The sequence below is a fragment of the Hyperolius riggenbachi genome, chromosome 11, assembly GCF_040937935.1.
Source record: "Hyperolius riggenbachi isolate aHypRig1 chromosome 11, aHypRig1.pri, whole genome shotgun sequence".
NCBI lineage: Eukaryota > Metazoa > Chordata > Amphibia > Anura > Hyperoliidae > Hyperolius > Hyperolius riggenbachi.
In genome coordinates this window covers 219,306,221-219,325,413 of record NC_090656.1, presented here as the reverse complement: position 1 = coordinate 219,325,413, position 19,193 = coordinate 219,306,221, and the positions used below count along the sequence as shown (strand labels likewise).

The 19,193-nt window shown below is 46.1% G+C and overlaps 1 pseudogene; it reads right to left on the bottom strand.

The window, feature by feature from the left end:
* Positions 1-781: 781 nt before the first annotated feature.
* LOC137537958 (wolframin-like) overlaps positions 782-19,193 on the bottom strand; it is a 75,783-nt pseudogene continuing 57,371 nt past the window's right edge.

Below are 19,193 nucleotides of genomic sequence, written 5' to 3'. Positions count from 1 at the left end.
GATTTTTCTCCCACCCAGCATCGGTATGTGTAAAAATACACCCCAAAACACATTATACTACTTCTACTGAGTACGGCAATACCACATGTGTGGCACTTTTTTGCAGCTTAACTGCGCTAAGGGGCCCAAAGTCCAATGAACACCTTTAGGCTTTACAGGGGTGCTTACAAATTAGCACCCCTCAAAATGCGAGGACAGTAAACACACCCCACAAATGACCCCATTTTGGAAAGTAGACACTTCAAGGTATTCAGAGAGGGGCATAGTGAGTCCGTGGCAGATTTCATTTTTTTTGTCGCAAGTTAGAAGAAATGGAAACTTTTTTTTGTCACAAAGTGTCATTTTCCGCTTACTTGTGACAAAAAATATTATCTTCTATGAACTCACTATGCCTCTCAGTGAATACTTTGGGATGTCTTCTTTCCAAAATGGGGTCATTTGGGGGGTATTTATACTATCCTGGAATTCTAGCCCCTCATAAAACATGACAGGGGGTCAGAAAAGTCATAGATGCTTGAAAATGGGAAAATTCACTTTTTGCACCATAGTTTGTAAACGCTATAACTTTTACCAAAACCAATAAATATACACTGAATGGGATTTTTTTTTTAATCAAAAACATGTTTGTCCACATTTTTCGCGCTGCATGTATACAGAAATGTTACTTTATTTGAAAAATGTCAGCACAGAAAGTTAAAAAAATCCTTTTTTTGCCAAAATACATGTTTTTTTGATGAATATAATAAAAAGTAAAAATCGCAGCAGCAATCAAATAGCATCAAAAGAAAGCTTTATTAGTGACAAGAAAAGGAGCCAAAATTCATTTAGGTGGTAGGTTGTATGAGCGAGCAATAAACCGTGAAAGCTGCAGTGGTCTGAATGGAAAAAAAGTGCCTGGTCCTTAAGGGGGGTAAAGCCCACGGTCCTCAAGTGGTTAACAAGCCAAACGAGTTAACACAATGTACAAAGTTGACTATCTCAGTGTCACCATTACAATGTCCCATAGGTCAGAAAAATGGAGTTACACGTTAAATTACATCACTTGTGGGTCAAGCAATAATAATATGTAACTGGTCACCAGATCGCTGCGGACGATCGTGGATACAGTACGGAGCCGAATATTGTCATCGAGCTGCCGGCCGGAGCTCGGACACACGAACTGGACCCCCTGCAAATCTCTTAGCAGCCCTTACCTTAGGACGTGAGTACATCCACCGCTTTTACAACTTGCAAACACCACTGGCCTTTGAGGAAGGAGGTGAGTCCACCCATGAACTATATGAACTATATGCAATCTGCATTGCCGATTAGAGCCTTTGACGCCTGGCATTCATAAGCATAATCTGCATTGGAAGACAGATTCCATATTAAGTGCTGGTGAGTCATCCCTCCATGAGACTTTATTGTGATCTACATTGGGACACATCAGCATTTCTTTCCGTTGGAGGGAGTCCAATTTATAATCATTGATATACTATTTTTAGGTATCCGCAGGACATTTTTTTTATTTTTTCTATTTTTTGCAATTGCTTATCTCTAAGGCCTTTATATATTTATATTTTATATTCACCTATTTTTTGGCAATCTATGCACATTGGAGGGTCTGTGGATGATTGTTAAAATCACACAAAAGTAAACATACCAGTGCGTTAGGGGACATCTCCTATTACCCTCTGTCACAATTTCGCCGCTCCCCGCCGCATTAAAAGTGGTTAAAAACAGTTTTAAAAAGTTTGTTTATAAACAAACAAAATGGCCACTAAAACAGGAAGTAGGTTGATGTACAGCATGTCCACACATAGAAAATACATCCATACACAAGCAGGCTATATACACCCTTCCTTTTGAATCTCAAGAGATCATTTGTGTGTTTCTTTCCCCCTGTTCTCATGCACTGAAGTTTCAGGCTGCTCTTTTCTTCCTGCAAACAGCTTTGCCCTTGTCTGTAATTCTTCAGTATGTGAAAGCCCAGCCAGCTCAGAGGATGATTTATCCAGCTTGTAAAAGATAAGAGAGCAGAGAGAAGATGCACTAATCTAAATATCACACAGGCAGTGTGCAGAGAGGGGCCTGGAAGGGGGAGTTCATAGCAGAACCACAACACTGAAGAACTTGGCAGCCTTCCAGACACAGACCTGACAAGTCTGACAAGAGAGAGATAAGTTGATTTATTACAGAGACTGTGATAGCAGAAAGTGCTGCAGTAAGCCAGAACACATTAGAATAGCTTTTGGAACTTGTAGGATGATAAAAAACAGGATGCAATTTTTGTTACGGAGTCTCTTTAATCTGAATGAGATAGTTACATATTATTATTGCTTGACCCACATGTGATGTAATGTATTTTATTGTATCAATAAATCTTCAGATGTTTTACTGAATAACGGTTTGAACGTATACAATATTGGCTGAATGATACAGGGCACCAGACAGACCCAGCGCAACTAGTATCTGTTTACTCAAATATAATTATTTTGTATGAGGTGAGTGGGTCCCCATACCTAACTAGTTAGCAGCGGGCAGAACAGCTAAACACACCTACCTAAGCGCCCACCACCTTTTTTGAGTTTTTACACGTTAAATTAACTGAGTAGTTCTCACTTTGCTTTCAGCATTTTGATGGCACCTGAATGCCTTACTTTTTCAAATGGCAGAAAAGAACGGAGAAAAGATAAAATCAAAGGCAAACTTAAAGGAATACTATCGATGTATGCATTTATTTTTAAATGCTGTATGTTGTAGCACACAATATGACAAGTACTAGGAGCAATTTGATTCCTCACACAGCTGTTCCTCTCAGCTGTAAAATCCTCTGTCAGTTTTGGCGTCAGTGTTGGATACAAAATGTATCTAATACTGGGCTCCCAGAGGGCTAGACCATGTCTTTGCACAGGGGAGTTGCTATCAACTCCTCAGTTTATAGTTTAATTATCACCTTGCTGAAAGAATCTTGTTGATATGGTGGTAAGGGGTTAAACATTCTAGCAATGTGTGTTTATTATCTTTGCTTCTCTTTACTGATAAAGATACTAATAATGCTAATTGTAGACAGTGGTCTGCCCCTCTCAGCAGCTTGTAAAGTGGATGCAGCCTGGAGTGAATCGCCTCAAGCAGGCAGCCAGTCTGAGTGTAAACACAGACTATTGTTATAGCTTGTTATATTCCAGCAATATTACAGCTCATTTAGTTACCTGTTACCACCTCAGATCAGCCTATTTCTCCTCATGTCTGCTGCATGCTGTGAGTGACACAGTGAAATATATTTGTGAGCTGTGTGACAGAGTAACCAAGCAGCTCAGGGTGACCCAAACTACTTTGAGCTGTGTGAGAAATGAATTTTTAAGCAGGGATAGCGAGAGAGAGACCTGGGTGAATAAATAAAGTGCCCTTAGCACTAGTGGTAATGTGTACACTAATATAGAGTATTAAAAAAAAAAGTCGTTTCAATCGATAGTACTCCTTTAACAGCAGTGTGGACGTCTCGTCTCCAGTCTTGTTCTATCTTGACGTGCCTGGAGGCCGGAGTGAGTTTAGCCATACAATTTAAGCAGCTTATAGCTTTGAGTTCAAAGACTGGCCACTTGCTGCCCAGGCGTCCTTCAAGTATGGTGCTGAATTCAATCATGCTGCCTTGCCGCAAGTTTAGCAGCACGGTTTTGAACTCATTGCTAGCTTTAAGCACAATATCTTTGGTGACATCATCATCTTCAAGCGTCCTGTTGCCGTTCTTTCCATTGAGAGGCATTCCAACTGATATCTCAAATTTGTACCTGTCAAATTTCTTCATATGGCATCCGTGTTTTGAGAGGAACTTTAGTCGACAGAGTTCTTCTTCTTCTAAGGTGACATTTTGTGGATCGCAAGGAGGATAGATTTCTCCATAAAGACATCTCATCCAATCTCCAATAAATAGGGGAAGCATGTTGACAGCAGATTCAGCACTGTTCTCAATCTCAGTGACACGGACATACTTGAACCTGCCTGTCGATGTCACTCTGTGTCCTTCCAAATGATTGCACATAATCTGAGTCCTCGCCATGTTGGTATCCTTCCATGCCCTGGGGCCACACAAAAAGCTATACTGCTGCCAAGTCAATGTGAAATTGTAGACTTTCATTCCCTCGGAGCGGTAGACATAAACCCAACAAAACATTACAATGGCAGTGATCCACACCAAGATCAGCTTCACAATGGAACTTTTAGTGAGAGACTTGACCATTCCAACCAAGGAATAATTGGCTTTAGACCACCAGCGGAAAACCAGTGGGACAGTCAACACGATAAGAGTCACCACAATCTTGGTCAGCTCCAGAGCAATAAACCATTTCATGAAGTGAACCACACACATTACAGCAATGCCTACTAGGAGTATGGGAAGAGCAAACAAAAACAGAAAATAGCCAACAGAGGCGCGAATGAGACCAATCATGGTAGATTCACGTAGAATGACAACAGAAAGTTCGCACCACATGAAGCACACTAGGTACGGGACCAGGTAGTAGTAGAAACCCTTGAAGTTTCAGAGTTGTGCCATCCTGAAGAAAAGGTAAAATAAGTGGACAAAGAACAAACATGGGACACTTATGCGGAATAGGATATAAGTGCCCAATAGGTACAGTATAGAATGTCTTACTAAGCAGCTGTACGTATGGCACTGATTCAGGCAATAGGTTTAAAAAGGTAAGTGCTCCAGCAGCCACTTCCGTGTATAAAGCTCGACGGGTGTATGGTTCCGCACTTGTGTTCAAACTCAGATAACTGGTAATGGTGAAGAACATCGAGATAATGGCCAATTCTGAACAGGGTATCCAGTGCTGATCTGAATTGGGAATGAAAAAATGACAAAGAATACTGACATTAAGAAGTATAAATAGGGCTCTAAATGGTTCCAGCCAAAATTCTCCTCTGCTTGCTCAACGTCCAGGTTTGGTTCGAAGTGGATCAGCAGGTCTGTAAAGGCACGGAAATTCTCCCAGGCTTTGCTGTTCTGAAATACTTTCAGGGTACAGATCACCATGGAGATGAAGGACAAGTAGAAGACAACCAGGGGAATAAAACAAGCAAAGAAGTCTATGGTGAGATTGCTAATGATAAAGAAGAAGATGAGTGCATTGATGTGGTGTGTTGGCACAATGGTATGCAGCCAGTGCATTCCGGCCTTTGAGGCCATTTCAATAAGGTATTCCTTAAGCTCCATGATAACGTGAAGAGGATACTTCATAATCTGGAACAGAGAGGGGTAAAAAAAACTAATTTTAATATTGGGGATATAATGAAATAGTTTTTTAATCAAACACTGCAAAAATTGTGATGTTAGGGCAAATATCTCAGTGATATAAGATCTAATAAAGTTAGATAAATGGCTCTATGCTCAGGCAATGCTCGCACTAGAACTGGAATACATCACTAAACGCTATTAATAGCCATAATTTCTTAGAATTAAATCACATGTCCAGTGCAGAAATAATGCAATCTGATGCCAGATGTTTCTTTTTTAACCGTTAAATTTCTTTTAAATTAGACCTAGTAAAATAGATATGTGATCTTAACATCAGTTGTGTTTTTAAGCTACAATTATCAGAATTAGTGGGGCCTAAACTAGAACTTTGCATGTGTTGATCAGATAATGATTAATACATCAAGCTACTATTAGCATTTCAAATGTCATTTGCCTGTGCAAATTCTGGTCCAGCTCCTACTAATTCCAAATCACACAGATGGAAAAACGACAGCAGGTCAAATATAGTGCTGATCACCGGCAGGATGAAATGACCTGGGTCTTGCTAACACAATACATGTACAGGTAGTCCCCGACTTACAAACGCCCGACTTACGAACGACCCGCCGATACGAACGGCATGGATTCTCTGTTTCCATGGGAACAAGCCAAAACATTTTTTTTTTCAAATTGGACTTGTAGTTTTTGAGAAAATGGATAACAAAAAAAAAACAAGAAAAAATGGCTTTTAACCACCCTGGCGTTCTATTAAATCTGCCAGGGTGGCTGCGCAGCAGTTTTTTTTTTTTTTTTTTAAATCATGTAGCTAGCCTGGGCCCAGCTACATGATGCCCCCCTCCCTGCGGCGTCCCCTCCCACCCCTCCAATCGCCGCCGGCGCGTAGGCCCGTAAAGAAATCCCGGTCTAAACGGGATTTCTTTTAGGGCTTCCCCCGTCGCCATGGCGATGAACAGAATGACGTCATCGACGTCACAGGGAATCCCGATCCACCCCTCAGCGCTGCCTGGCACTGATTGGCCAGGCTGCGCAGGGGTCTCGGGGGGGGGGGGGGGGGGGCCCTGTTACACGGCGGGTAGCGGGGCATCGGCGGAGATGATCGTACCCCACACGCAGCTAGCATTATTAAAGATCGGCCCAGCGGGGCCTGAGCGGCGCCCTCTGGCGGTAATGGATGAGCTGAGCTCGTCATTACCGCCAAGGTGGTTAAAGAGACTCTGAAGCGAGAATAAAACTCTCTTTTTCCCTTATATTCAGCAGGGGGATGTTTGCCCCTGCTAAAACGCCGCTATCCCGCGGAAGAACGGGGGTCCTTTACCTCCCAAATCCCCCCCTGCAAAATCCACAACCAACTTGGTTGTAGATTTTGCTGCTCATGGAGGCAGAGCTATGAGCTGTAGCTCTGCCCCATGCGCGTCTATCAGCGGCGGATCTCCGCCTCTCCCCACCCCTCTCAGTGAAGGAAGACTGCGAGGGGCGGGGGAGAGGTGGCGATTAGCGCGGATAGACGCGCTAAGAGGTAGGGCAGCGGCCGTTAGCCCTGCCTCAAGCAGGAAGAGCTCCCCACACAACACGGAGGGGATTTAGGGGGTAAAGGACCCCCGTTCTGCCACGGGATAGCGGCGTTTTAGCAGGGGCAAACATGCCCCTGCGGAATATAAGGGGAAAAGCGAGGTTTATTCTCGCTTCAGACTCTCTTTAAACTTGTATAAACAGGTACAAAGGGCAGAGGTGACACAGAGGGGGACACTGGAGGCACAGGGGACAGAGATGGCACAATGTTCTGACTTAAGAACAGATTCAGGTTAAGAACGAACCTACAGTCCCCATCTAGTTCGTTAACCGAGGACTACCTGTACCTCCAACTCACCTTTTGTTGCAATGGTAGTTCCTCTGGGCCCTTCCCAGCAAACTCATCATCTTCATCATCATGGACAGACAAGTTGGGTGGCACAATGCCCTTTGCATATTTCTTCGTAATCTCCACAAAATCATCCAAGGCAATGTGGCTTTTAGCTGGAAGAAAAAAAAGGACAAACACAAATTAAGTAAAAGGGCATTCAACAAGAACTGTGAAACTGTGAGAGAACGCGGAAAAGCCGCCGCGTGTACTGATAGCAGGCGGCTGGTTCCGCGTCCAGTGCGGCGGTTTGCACGCAGAAGCATGCGTCTGGTACTGTGAGTGAACGCGGAAAAGCCGCCGCGTGTACTGATAGCAAGGCGGCTGGTTCCGCGTCCAGTGCGGCAGGTTGCACGCAGCAGCATGCGTCTGGTGTGGCTGGGTCTGTTAGTTCACAGATTCAGGAATACGCGTGCGCGCGCGGAGAGGCAGAACTTTTATGACGGCCAAGGAGGGGATCAGCTGACCAGGCTGGTCAGCTGACCACAGAGCAAGTGTCTATTGGTCCATCACTTAGGGGTGGCACCAGAGAGCGCTGCTCTATGTATAGTTACCACTGGCCAGTGTCTGGTTGTCTGCCGTTGCGATCACTACGTGGAAGCACTCAGACCCTAGTCAGATCCAACAGTGTGTTTGAACCAGGAGGACATGGGAATTCGCACTGAGCCAGATTACTACTTGTGTTATCATTCTGTTATACTTCAGACTAGTTCCAGGGTGTAGAGACCACGGAACCTCACACCCAAGATTAGGGAACTTGTGTTATCATTCTGTTATACTTCAGACTAGTTCCAGGGTGTAGAGACCACGGACCTCACACCCAAGACTAGGCATTGTTTGATATCTGTTATGACCTATTGCTTTCCTGACTATCCCTCCGCTCTCTGATTCGGTGCCACGCACATCTGATTACCTGTTGCCAACCCTGCCTGTCTTGGATGCCGGGTCGGCCTTCTGTCTTTGTGCTTTGTCTGTCCGTGTGTTGCCGACCTGGCTTGCCCGACCTTGAGAGCTATCTCTCTCCTGTAAGAGATAGTCTCCAGACCAGCTAGTGACATCCACCTTCAGGTGTCACTCACTCACTGGCCCTTCCTATCTTCAGCCTGAGAATCCACCCCTTGGAAGGTCTCAGGCTGCTAGAAGGTTCTCGTGCTTCTCAAAAAAACAGTATTGCCCATACTGCCAAGGACCACCTGCTCATCAGGTGGTTTACTCAAAGTTATTACTGTTGCACCAAACACTCACTATATATACAGGTGTCCAGAGGTTAGCAATATATCTGTAATATTGGTGATTCTGCAGATCATCCATAATCAGGTATATATCTGTATTCTTGGTGATACTGCAGATCACCAATAATCAGATTCTCTCTGTGTGCTGACACCGATCGTTACAGAACGGCAGACCAAAACCAAATGGACGCACTCAACAGCCGTCTTGATGCACTCACCACTTCGGTGGAGAATTACACCCGAGTGCTGGACAGTCTCCAGACCCAGATCAACGCTTTGTCTGGGACTGTACAAGTCTTTCAGATGGCTGTGAATACAGTGCGATCTCCTCCTAGCACAGACATACGTATGCCTGTACCCGAAAGGTTTGCTGGTCACAGATCTGACTTTCAGAATTTTAGAAATAGAGTGTTGTCATACTTTGAGTTGAGACCTAATTCATCAGGAACCGTGGCACAGAGAGTTACATTCATTAAAACTCTGTTATCGGGGGATTCCCAGACCTGGGCATATAGTCTTCAGACAGGGCATGAGGCCCTAACCTCAGTGGAGGAATTTTTTAAAGCTATGGCTATAATTTATGATGATCCGGACATTGCCTCTACCGCTGAGCGGAAGCTCAAGACACTACGGCAGGGCAAGGGTCCGGTGGAGAATTATGCACCGGAGTTCAGGAGATGGGCAGTTTCAGCTAGATGGGACTCATTCGCACTTCTGGACTGTTTTTTGTCAGGGTTGTCAGACGCTGTCTCTGATCTAATGTTGGGTCATCCTGAGCCAAAGTCTATTGATGAGGCCATTTCATTAGCAGTCAGAGTTGATCGTCGCCTACGTTATCAAAGACAGACTCGGAGTAGGAACAATGTGAGATGTTTCCTACGCCGCGCCTCCATCTGTTTCATCCCCACCCGATTCCCCTCCACTAGAACCAATGCAGATTGGTCGGTCGAGATTGTCCCGGGTGGAGCGGAGGCGCAGAGAAACAGAGCAGCTCTGTCTATACTGTGCAGAGGAGGGTCATAAAGTACAGAATTGTCCCAAGAAGTCGGGAAACGCTGCCGCCTAGGTGTAGTCAGAGGTAATACCCTAGGCGCGCAGTCGTTACCTCTAGAAGATAAACGTTTGCTCCTCCCTTGTACTATAACTTGGAGGGATAAGACAGAGACCACTGAGGCCTTCATTGACTCTGGCTCAGCAGCCAATTTTATAGATTACGAATTTGCTAAGAAATTGGGGATTCCTATTTCCCCCATTGAAGCAACAGATTCTGGTCACTGCAGTGGATGACTCCCCGCTGCAGAGTAAACACCCCCTGTCTCAGACCCCAGAGTTAAGGGTCACGGTGGGGGTGTTACATAGAGAGAATCTACACTTCCTGGTCTTGCGGATGACAACCTCCACGATCATTCTTGGTATGCCCTGGTTACAACTTCACTCTCCTCAGATCAATTGGGCTTCAGGTCAGCTAACGAGCTGGTCTACCCATTGTTATCATCATTGTCTAGCGAAGGTAACATTGGGTAAAACCAAGATTCACATGGAGGGGTTGCCAGATCAGTATTCAGAATTTGCGGACGTGTTTTGTCCCAAATCAGCAGATAAACTTCCTCCGCATTGTCCTTTTGATTGTCCCATTGATCTCAGGTCTGGTTGTATGCCCCCTAGAGGTCATCTCTATAATTTATCTGGACCAGAGAAATTAGCTATGTGTAACGCTAGCTAACCGCGAACACCGCACTCATTCGCAACAGTGCACGCGGTTATGCGCGGTCTCCGCGTGTTACGCACAACAGAGACAAGCACGCCTAACTAACCAAAGACAGACAAACACGAAACAGAGAACGCGAGCGCTTGCTTAACGGTTACCTCACCGAGCCTACAGCAAGCGTTTCGAATCAGACAAGACAGACAAACGTGAAACAGGAACTAGGCAGAAAGGATCCACCGCTCTTCCGTCAGAGCAAGCGTGATCCAAGCAGAAACACAGATCAGAACAATCCACAGCCGCTACTGCTAGCGGTTAGTGCGATTCAGGAAGACAGATCAGAAGGATCCACAGCACTAGCGAAAAAGTGGCTAGCGCGATCCAGGTACAGAGTAGCAGAACAGAAGGATCCCCAGCGCTAGCGAAAAGTGGCTAGCGCGATCCCAGAAGACAGAACAGAAGGATCCCCAGCGCTAGCAAAAAGTAGCTAGCGCGATCCCAGGAGACAGAACAGAAGGATCCCCAGCGCTAGCGAAAAGTGGCTAGCGCGATCCCAGAAGACAGAACAGAAGGATCCACAGCACTAGCGCAAAGAGACTAGTGCGATCCAGAGAAGATAATAACAGAACAGAAGGGCCTACCAGTAGCAACCGCTGCTCTGGTTAGCACCCCACAGACAGACAGAACAGGCAATACAAATAATACAATCCTAACTAGACTAGGGAATCTGCCTAGCGCAGTCCCACGAATAACTCTAAACTAATCTTCAACGAGAAGTAGCATGGCTGACACTCACTAGGAGTGTATACTACATAGCAATGGCTGACACTCCAGCAGTGTCCATCAGGAACAGACCATGGAAGGGAAATGTCCAGCAAAGCATTCTGGGAGCAGAATGCTTTTATAGTGCCAGTCATCAAAAGAAGGCAGGTAACGGATTTGCATGACTAATGTATGCAAATCCCTCAGCAACACAAGCTGCACAACTGACAGAAGGTCTCCTTTCCAGAGTCCTGCAGCAAGCAAACCTAAACAATGGTCAAAAGGCTGCCTGCCTGCGCAGGCAGCTGAGCGGATTCTCACAGTACCCCACCTCCTAGGGTCGAATTCCAGACTACCCTCAAAACTGATATCTCCAAACCACTCTAACAGAAGACTCATGAAGGTCGGGGCAGCCCGACAAGGTCCAATTCCAGAGTCAGTCCACCCGAAACCGACCTCATCGGAAACAGAAGCCACCGAAACATGCCCATCAGTACTACCAGTCTCAGTATAACACCCATCAGGACTGTGAACGCCAGAGAAGAAGCCATCAACACCCTCCAGACAATACCCACCACCTTCCAAGGAGCGTCCGAAAATACCAAACCTGCCACAATACCTGTTCGAAGTGTCCCTTACAACACAAAAGCCACCGTTGATCTTATCCAGGGTACCAAGCAAAATCTCTCCCGGAATCTCCCAGAACCTTTTGAAGCTCCACAGAGATCCCAAGAGGGTAGAACAATCACCAGGCTCACATGGAGAATTACCAAGAACCCCCATGGAACCAATGACAATTCCGGATTCAAAATTACGAGGACACTAATCAAGATCAAGACTTTCAGGGACCACTTCTGGGCATGCAAGCAGGCAGCCCATATCAGAGCATGTCTCCACCGAGGAAGCATCTGAGTACGCTGGTAACCGAGGCACACTTGGGCTTTCTGGGTCACAGAGCACACTGGGGTACACCAGCACAGGAGAAACCTCAGGACATGTCGGGGAACTGCCAACCTCAGAGTCCGGCACGTCAAGACCAAAACCAGTACCGGGCAGAGAAACATCATGAGTGGAGGTCACAGGCACTGGACTTTCAAAAGAAGACTCGGATACAAATTCAGAAATTTCTGTGACAATAATATCATCATTGACTACACAGGCGTGAAGCTCCATCAGAGCTGAAAAGGTAGCCAGCAAGGCAGCAATGCCTACTGAAGTGGGCAACACCTCAGAAGGACTTGGGGGGCAGGAGACGTCTCCTACAAGTTCTGCACCCTTTGGGAGGAACTCGGAGATCTCCAGGAGGTCAGACAGGACCTCAGGAACATCCTTTTTCAAGTTTCCTAAGAAGGATTCTGAACTATCCATGTTACAGGGCAAGGCTTGAACTTTATTTTGTGAACCGGGCAGATGTCCCAGGGAAGGTTCCACCATAAACTGAGACTGAATTTCATCATCAGGACAGGGATACACAGAAATATCTAGTGAAACTAACTCTGGCTTTCTGAGTTTCGTTTCACTGCAGGGAAATTCCTCCATAGCAGTCAAACCAGACTGCAATTCCAAAATAGCAGAGAAACAGGTAACAATGGTTGCAATACCTAGACGAGCCTCTAGGGACACTGCAGGAGATTTTAAACAAGGTAATATTGGCTCATCCAGATTACTGGGTGGAGAGTCAGTACTTACTTCAGAATCAGACTCGCAAATGTCAATGCGCATGGACATAATGTCTTTATTCATGATACAGGGCAGGCTCAGAGACATCTTCTCTGGACAGAGCAAAGGTGCTTCAGTATCAGGTTCACAAAACCAAAGTGCTGTCTCATTCTTAGACTCGGCTAACGATGTCGAACCCGAGGAGACAGAACGCAAAATTTGCGAATCCACAATCGCTTTAGGTTGCGAAACCGAACACTCCAAAGGCAGGGATTCTGAGGTCTCCAGGCTGGATTGCTGGATCTCAGAAACGCCAGCTGACAATGTACCTTTACAAACGTCACCTGAATGACGTACACATAATTCATTCAGAATCATTTTCCACATACAAATCAGCGGACTCACAAAGTCAAATTCACACCCCTTTTTTTCTCTTAAGGCGGATGCATAACTTATACATGCTCTCAAGACAGATTCACTTCTGGCAATGTAGTACTCACAAAACGACTCTGAATCGTTCTCCAATTCATACGACAACGCTTCGAGCTGTTTTTTCTGGAACGGGGGCTCCCATTCACACCTGACTAGGTCTGAGCATTCATACTGAACAATGTTAGGGGAAGTTGTGACAACAACATGAGGAATCATATTAATTTTACTCTTGAAACTGCATAGTTTGGGAATTTTCCCCATAGCAAGATCATAGATGGAGGATCTTAAAGTAGTACTGAGAGAAGAAGATCTGTTTTTACATGACAAGGGATCCCACAAATCATTGACAAAACTGACGCACTCACGCCGATCACAATCGACAGGAACATCTGAGAAACAGGCATCAGATCGCACAGATTTAACCTCTAAACAAACGGGAGAAACTCCATCAGAATTCACGCAGGTGTCCACAGTCGAGGCACACCCATTCATTTCAGGTCGCACAATGTCCAAACTCACTTGCTTTACCCCAGAAAGACAGGAATAATTATGTGACAATGGTGTCTCTTTATTGGAAATAATTGGTTGATGTGTGTGCAATTCGTCCAAAATAGTCTGCCACACATAAATCACCAGATCCACATCACACTCATCACATTCATCAGAATCGATCAAAAGGTACATAGAGTCGAGACAATCATTCAGGTCATCCGCGCTCTTTGCGATATAAAAATCGCAAAAGGCTTTCCAATCGAAATCAAACTCTTCCAACAAGGCCCCAATCTCCCATGAGGCAAATGGCGGTTCAAACAACCCAGTATCTAGGTAATCTCCATATGGGTTGGGGTCAGGAACGAGGACAGACTTTTTAACTGCTTTAATGTAGTGTGCGATCCTACCTATAGTAGGATCCACATATGCCTTTGCCTCAGGCAATGACATCTGAAACAAATCGAAGGTTCCCTCTGCCCTGGGAATTTTGGTTTGGCTGGACATTCTGTAACGCTAGCTAACCGCGAACACCGCACTCATTCGCAACAGTGCACGCGGTTATGCGCGGTCTCCGCGTGTTACGCACAACAGAGACAAGCACGCCTAACTAACCAAAGACAGACAAACACGAAACAGAGAACGCGAGCGCTTGCTTAACGGTTACCTCACCGAGCCTACAGCAAGCGTTTCGAATCAGACAAGACAGACAAACGTGAAACAGGAACTAGGCAGAAAGGATCCACCGCTCTTCCGTCAGAGCAAGCGTGATCCAAGCAGAAACACAGATCAGAACAATCCACAGCCGCTACTGCTAGCAGTTAGTGCGATTCAGGAAGACAGATCAGAAGGATCCACAGCACTAGCGAAAAAGTGGCTAGCGCGATCCAGGTACAGAGTAGCAGAACAGAAGGATCCCCAGCGCTAGCGAAAAGTGGCTAGCGCGATCCCAGAAGACAGAACAGAAGGATCCCCAGCGCTAGCAAAAAGTAGCTAGCGCGATCCCAGGAGACAGAACAGAAGGATCCCCAGCGCTAGCGAAAAGTGGCTAGCGCGATCCCAGAAGACAGAACAGAAGGATCCACAGCACTAGCGCAAAGAGACTAGTGCGATCCAGAGAAGATAATAACAGAACAGAAGGGCCTACCAGTAGCAACCGCTGCTCTGGTTAGCACCCCACAGACAGACAGAACAGGCAATACAAATAATACAATCCTAACTAGACTAGGGAATCTGCCTAGCGCAGTCCCACGAATAACTCTAAACTAGTCTTCAACGAGAAGTAGCATGGCTGACACTCACTAGGAGTGTATACTACATAGCAATGGCTGACACTCCAGCAGTGTCCATCAGGAACAGACCATGGAAGGGAAATGTCCAGCAAAGCATTCTGGGAGCAGAATGCTTTTATAGTGCCAGTCATCAAAAGAAGGCAGGTAACGGATTTGCATGACTAATATATGCAAATCCCTCAGCAACACAAGCTGCACAACTGACAGAAGGTCTCCTTTCCAGAGTCCTGCAGCAAGCAAACCTAAACAATGGTCAAAAGGCTGCCTGCCTGCGCAGGCAGCTGAGCGGATTCTCACACTATGCAAGAATACATCCGAGAAAATTTAGCTAAAGGCTTTATTCGTCCCTCTCGGTCACCAACAGGGGCAGGATTCTTTTATGTGTAAAAGAAGGATGGAGGCCTCCGTCCATGCATTGATTATCGGGGCTTAAATAAAATCAGAGTAAAAAAATAGTTATCCTCTGCCATTAATAGATGATTTTTTTACCCAAGTCACCAATGCTAAGATTTTCTCGTAGCTGGATTTAAGGGGTGCATACAACCTTGTGCGTATCAGGGACGGTGATGAATGGAAGACCGCCTTTAATACACCCGACGGGCATTACGAGTACCTAGTGATGCCCTTCGGGTTGTGTAACGCCCCAGCCGTCTTTCAAGAGCTAATTAACGAGGTCTTCAGAGAGGTATTGGGCAAATTCGTCTTAGTGTACTTAGACGACATACTAATTTTCTCATCCAACCTCTCAGAACACAGGAAACATGTTGGGTTTGTGTTGCGGAAGTTAAGACAAAATATGCTGTATGCTAAGTTGGAAAAGTGCATTTTCGAAGTGACCTCTGTCGCCTTTCTGGGGTACATCATCTCGACCTCTGGCCTCTCTATGGACCCTGGAAAGGTTTCAGCTGTCTTGGAGTGGCCCCAACCTGTAGGACTGAAAGCTCTCCAGAGATTCCTGGGGTTTGCCAACTACTACAGGAGGTTCATAAAGGGGTACTCTACGGTGATTTCACCTCTCACCAGTCTCACCAAGAAAGGGGCAGATACTCACCACTGGTCCCCAGAGGCCCATGCTGCTTTCTCCACTCTGAAGAAATTGTTCTGTTCTGCACCCATACTGAGACATGTTGACGTCACCTTTCCCTTTATTGTGGAGGTAGATGCCTCAGAAGTAGGGGTAGGGGCTGTGATGTCTCAGCGTTCTGGGTTGCAGGGAAAACTGAATCCTTGTGCCTATTTCTCCCGTAGGTTTTCACCTGCAGAGAAAAAACTACGATATAGGCAATAGGGAACTTCTAGCCATCAAATTGGCCTTTGAGGAATGGCGACATTGGCTAGAAGAGGCAGAACATACCATTACTGTTTACACTGACCACAAGAATTTGGAGTACATTGAGAGCGCTAAGAGACTTAGCCCCCGACAGGCCCGGTGGTCGTTATTCTTCTCAAGATTCAGATTTGTAATCACGTATACCCCTGGTAGTAAGAACATCAAGTCTGATGCCTTATCCAGGTGTTTTGAGCCCGAGACAGCACAGCCCTCAGACCCAGAGACCATTGTCCCTCAGAAAGTGGTCCTGGCAGCCACTGAGACCTGGAAAGACTGGACTGTCACTTTAAGTCCATTCCAACAAGATGTTCCAGAGGGGAAGCCTGATGGGGTCATGTTTGTACCATTGCCTTTTTGCCTACAACTGTTGCAGCTATTTCATTCCCACAGGAATGCTGGGCATCCTGGGGCCACCAGAACTCAGGATCTCATTGCTAGATGTGCTTGGTGGCCGTCATTGGCAACAGACTGTAAGGAGTATGTAAGAGAATATGCAGTGTGTGCTAGGAGCAAACCCTCCCGTTAGGCACCTGTTGGAACATTGCAGCCTTTACCAGTTCCTAGTGAGCCGTGGACCCATTTGTCCATGGATTTTGTGGGCGGACTCCCCAGGTCTGAGGGCAGGACGGTCATTTGGGTGGTAGTCGATTCAGTAAGATGGCCCTCCCTCTGAAAGGACTCCCCTCGGCCCAGGAGTTGGCTGATCTCTTCATCCAGCACATTTTCCGGCTGCATGGCATTCTGGAAAATATAGTGTCAGATCGGGGAGTCCAATTTGTATCCAAGTTTTGGAGAGCATTCTGCCATCAGTTAGACATGGAGCTTTCTTTCTCATTAAGCTACCACCCACAGACCAATGGCCAGACCGAAAGAGTCAATCAGTCCCTGGAACAGTTTCTGAGATGTTATGTTGCAGATGCACAGACCGACTGGGTCACATTTTTGCCGTTTGCAGAATTTGCACACAACATCCTGAAAAGTTCCTCTTCAGGATTTTCCCCATTTCAGGTGGTGACGGGAAGATCACCTAAGTTCACCCCATTGCCAGCGGCTTCTACTCCATTTCCAGCCCTGGAGAATTGGCAGAGGTCTTTAAGACAGACTTGGGGAATGGTTAAAAGAAATCTGGGGAGGGCTTTTCAGAACCAAAACAGGCTGACAAGAGACGTTCCATAGAATGGGAATTTCTTCCAGGAGACTTGGTCTGGGTGTCCACATGACATTTGGCTTTAAAGCAACTGTCACCCAAATTAGGTCCAAGATTTGTGGGTCCCTTTCCAGTGACCAAAAAAATCAATAATGTCACTTATGCCATTGATCTCCCTACCAGCATGCGAGGTGAGAGATCATTTCATGTGTCCTTGCTCAAGCCGGCAGTGCACGTGGATTCCGCTCCCCCCCCCCCCCCCCTGTGTTGATTGATGACCAACCGGAGTATGAAATTGAAAAGATTCTGGACTCACGGCTTGTGCAGAACTCCGTGCTGTATTTGGTTCACTGGAAGGGGTATGGCATAGAGGAAAGAACTTGGGTGCCAGACTGTCGTATGCACGCAGAGGAATTAAAGAAGGCATTCCATAACTTGCACCCTGGAAAGCCTGGTGGGAAGTGTCCGGAGTCCACTCCTCGGGGGGGGGGGGGGTACTGTGAGAGAACGCGGAAAAGCCACCGCGTGTGCTGATAGCAAGGCGGCTGATTCCGCGTCTAGTGCGGCGGTTTGCACGCAGAAGCATGCGTCTGGTACTGTGAGTGAACGTGGAAAAGCCGCCGCGTGTACTGATAGCAAGGCGGCTGGTTCCGCTTCCAGCGCGGCGGGTTGCACGCAGCGGCATGCGTCTGGTGTGGCTGGGTCTGTTAGTTCACAGAGGCAGAACTTTTGTGACGGCCAAGGGGGGGGGGGGGGATCAGCTGACCAGGCTGGTCAGCTGACCACAGAGCAAGTGTCTATTGGTCCATCACTTAGGAGTGGCGCCAGAGAGCGCTGCTCTATGTATAGTTACCACTGGCCAGTGTCTGGTTGTCTGCCGTTGCGATCACTACGTGGAAGCACTCAGACATTAGTCAGATCCAACAGTGTGTTTGAACCAGGAGGACCTGGGAATTCACACTGAGCCAGATTACTACTTGTGTTATCATTCTGTTATACTTCAGACTAGTTCCAGGGTGTAGAGACCACGGAACCTCACACCCAAGATTAAGGAACTTGTGTTATCATTCTGTTATACTTCAGACTAGTTCCAGGGTGTAGAGACCACGGACCTCACACCCAAGACTAGGCATTGTTTGATATCTGTTATGACCTATTGCTTTCCTGACTATCCCTTCGCTCTCTGATTCGGTGCCATGCACATCTGATTACCTGTTGCCAACCCTGCCTGTCTTGGATGCCGGGTCGGCCTTCTGTCTTTGTGCTTTGTCTGTCCGTGTGTTGCCGACCTGGCTTGCCCGACCTCGAGAGCTATCTCTCTCCTGTAAGAGATAGTCTCCAGACCAGCTAGTGACATCCACCTTCAGGTGTCACTCACTCACTGGCCCTTCCTATCTTCAGCCTGAGAATCCACCCCTTGGAAGGTCTCAGGCTGCTGGAAGGTTCTTGTGCTTCTCAAAAAAACAGTATTGCCCGTACTGCCAAGGACCACCTGCTCATCAGGTGATTTACTCAAAGTTATTACTGTTGCACCAAACACTCACTATATATACAGGTGTCCAGAGGTTAGCAATATATCTGTATTATTGGTGATTCTGCAGATCATCCATAATCAGGTATATAGCTGTATTCTTGGTGATACTGCAAATCACCAATAATCAGATTCTCTCTGTGTGCTGACACCGATCGTTACAGAAACAATACAAAAATAGTGGGTACAATATGTAATTGACATCGTTTTTGACATTGACACTGACTCTCACAAATTAAAACTAGGCATAAACTTGCATTTGTAATAACCTACATTTCCACTCTGATAATGGCCAATGAGATCATGAAAACAGGGCTTTAAATTGAGTACCTGGGAGCTGGATATAAAATAATGCTCTGATTGTAGTTGTTTCATTGGTGTGAAGTCCAGCTGAGCTGTTATGCAACTCAACAGGCATAAAAACTTTTTAATTTTGATTATAGTATATTATAATAAGTGTTTTCCTTTTATTTGAGCT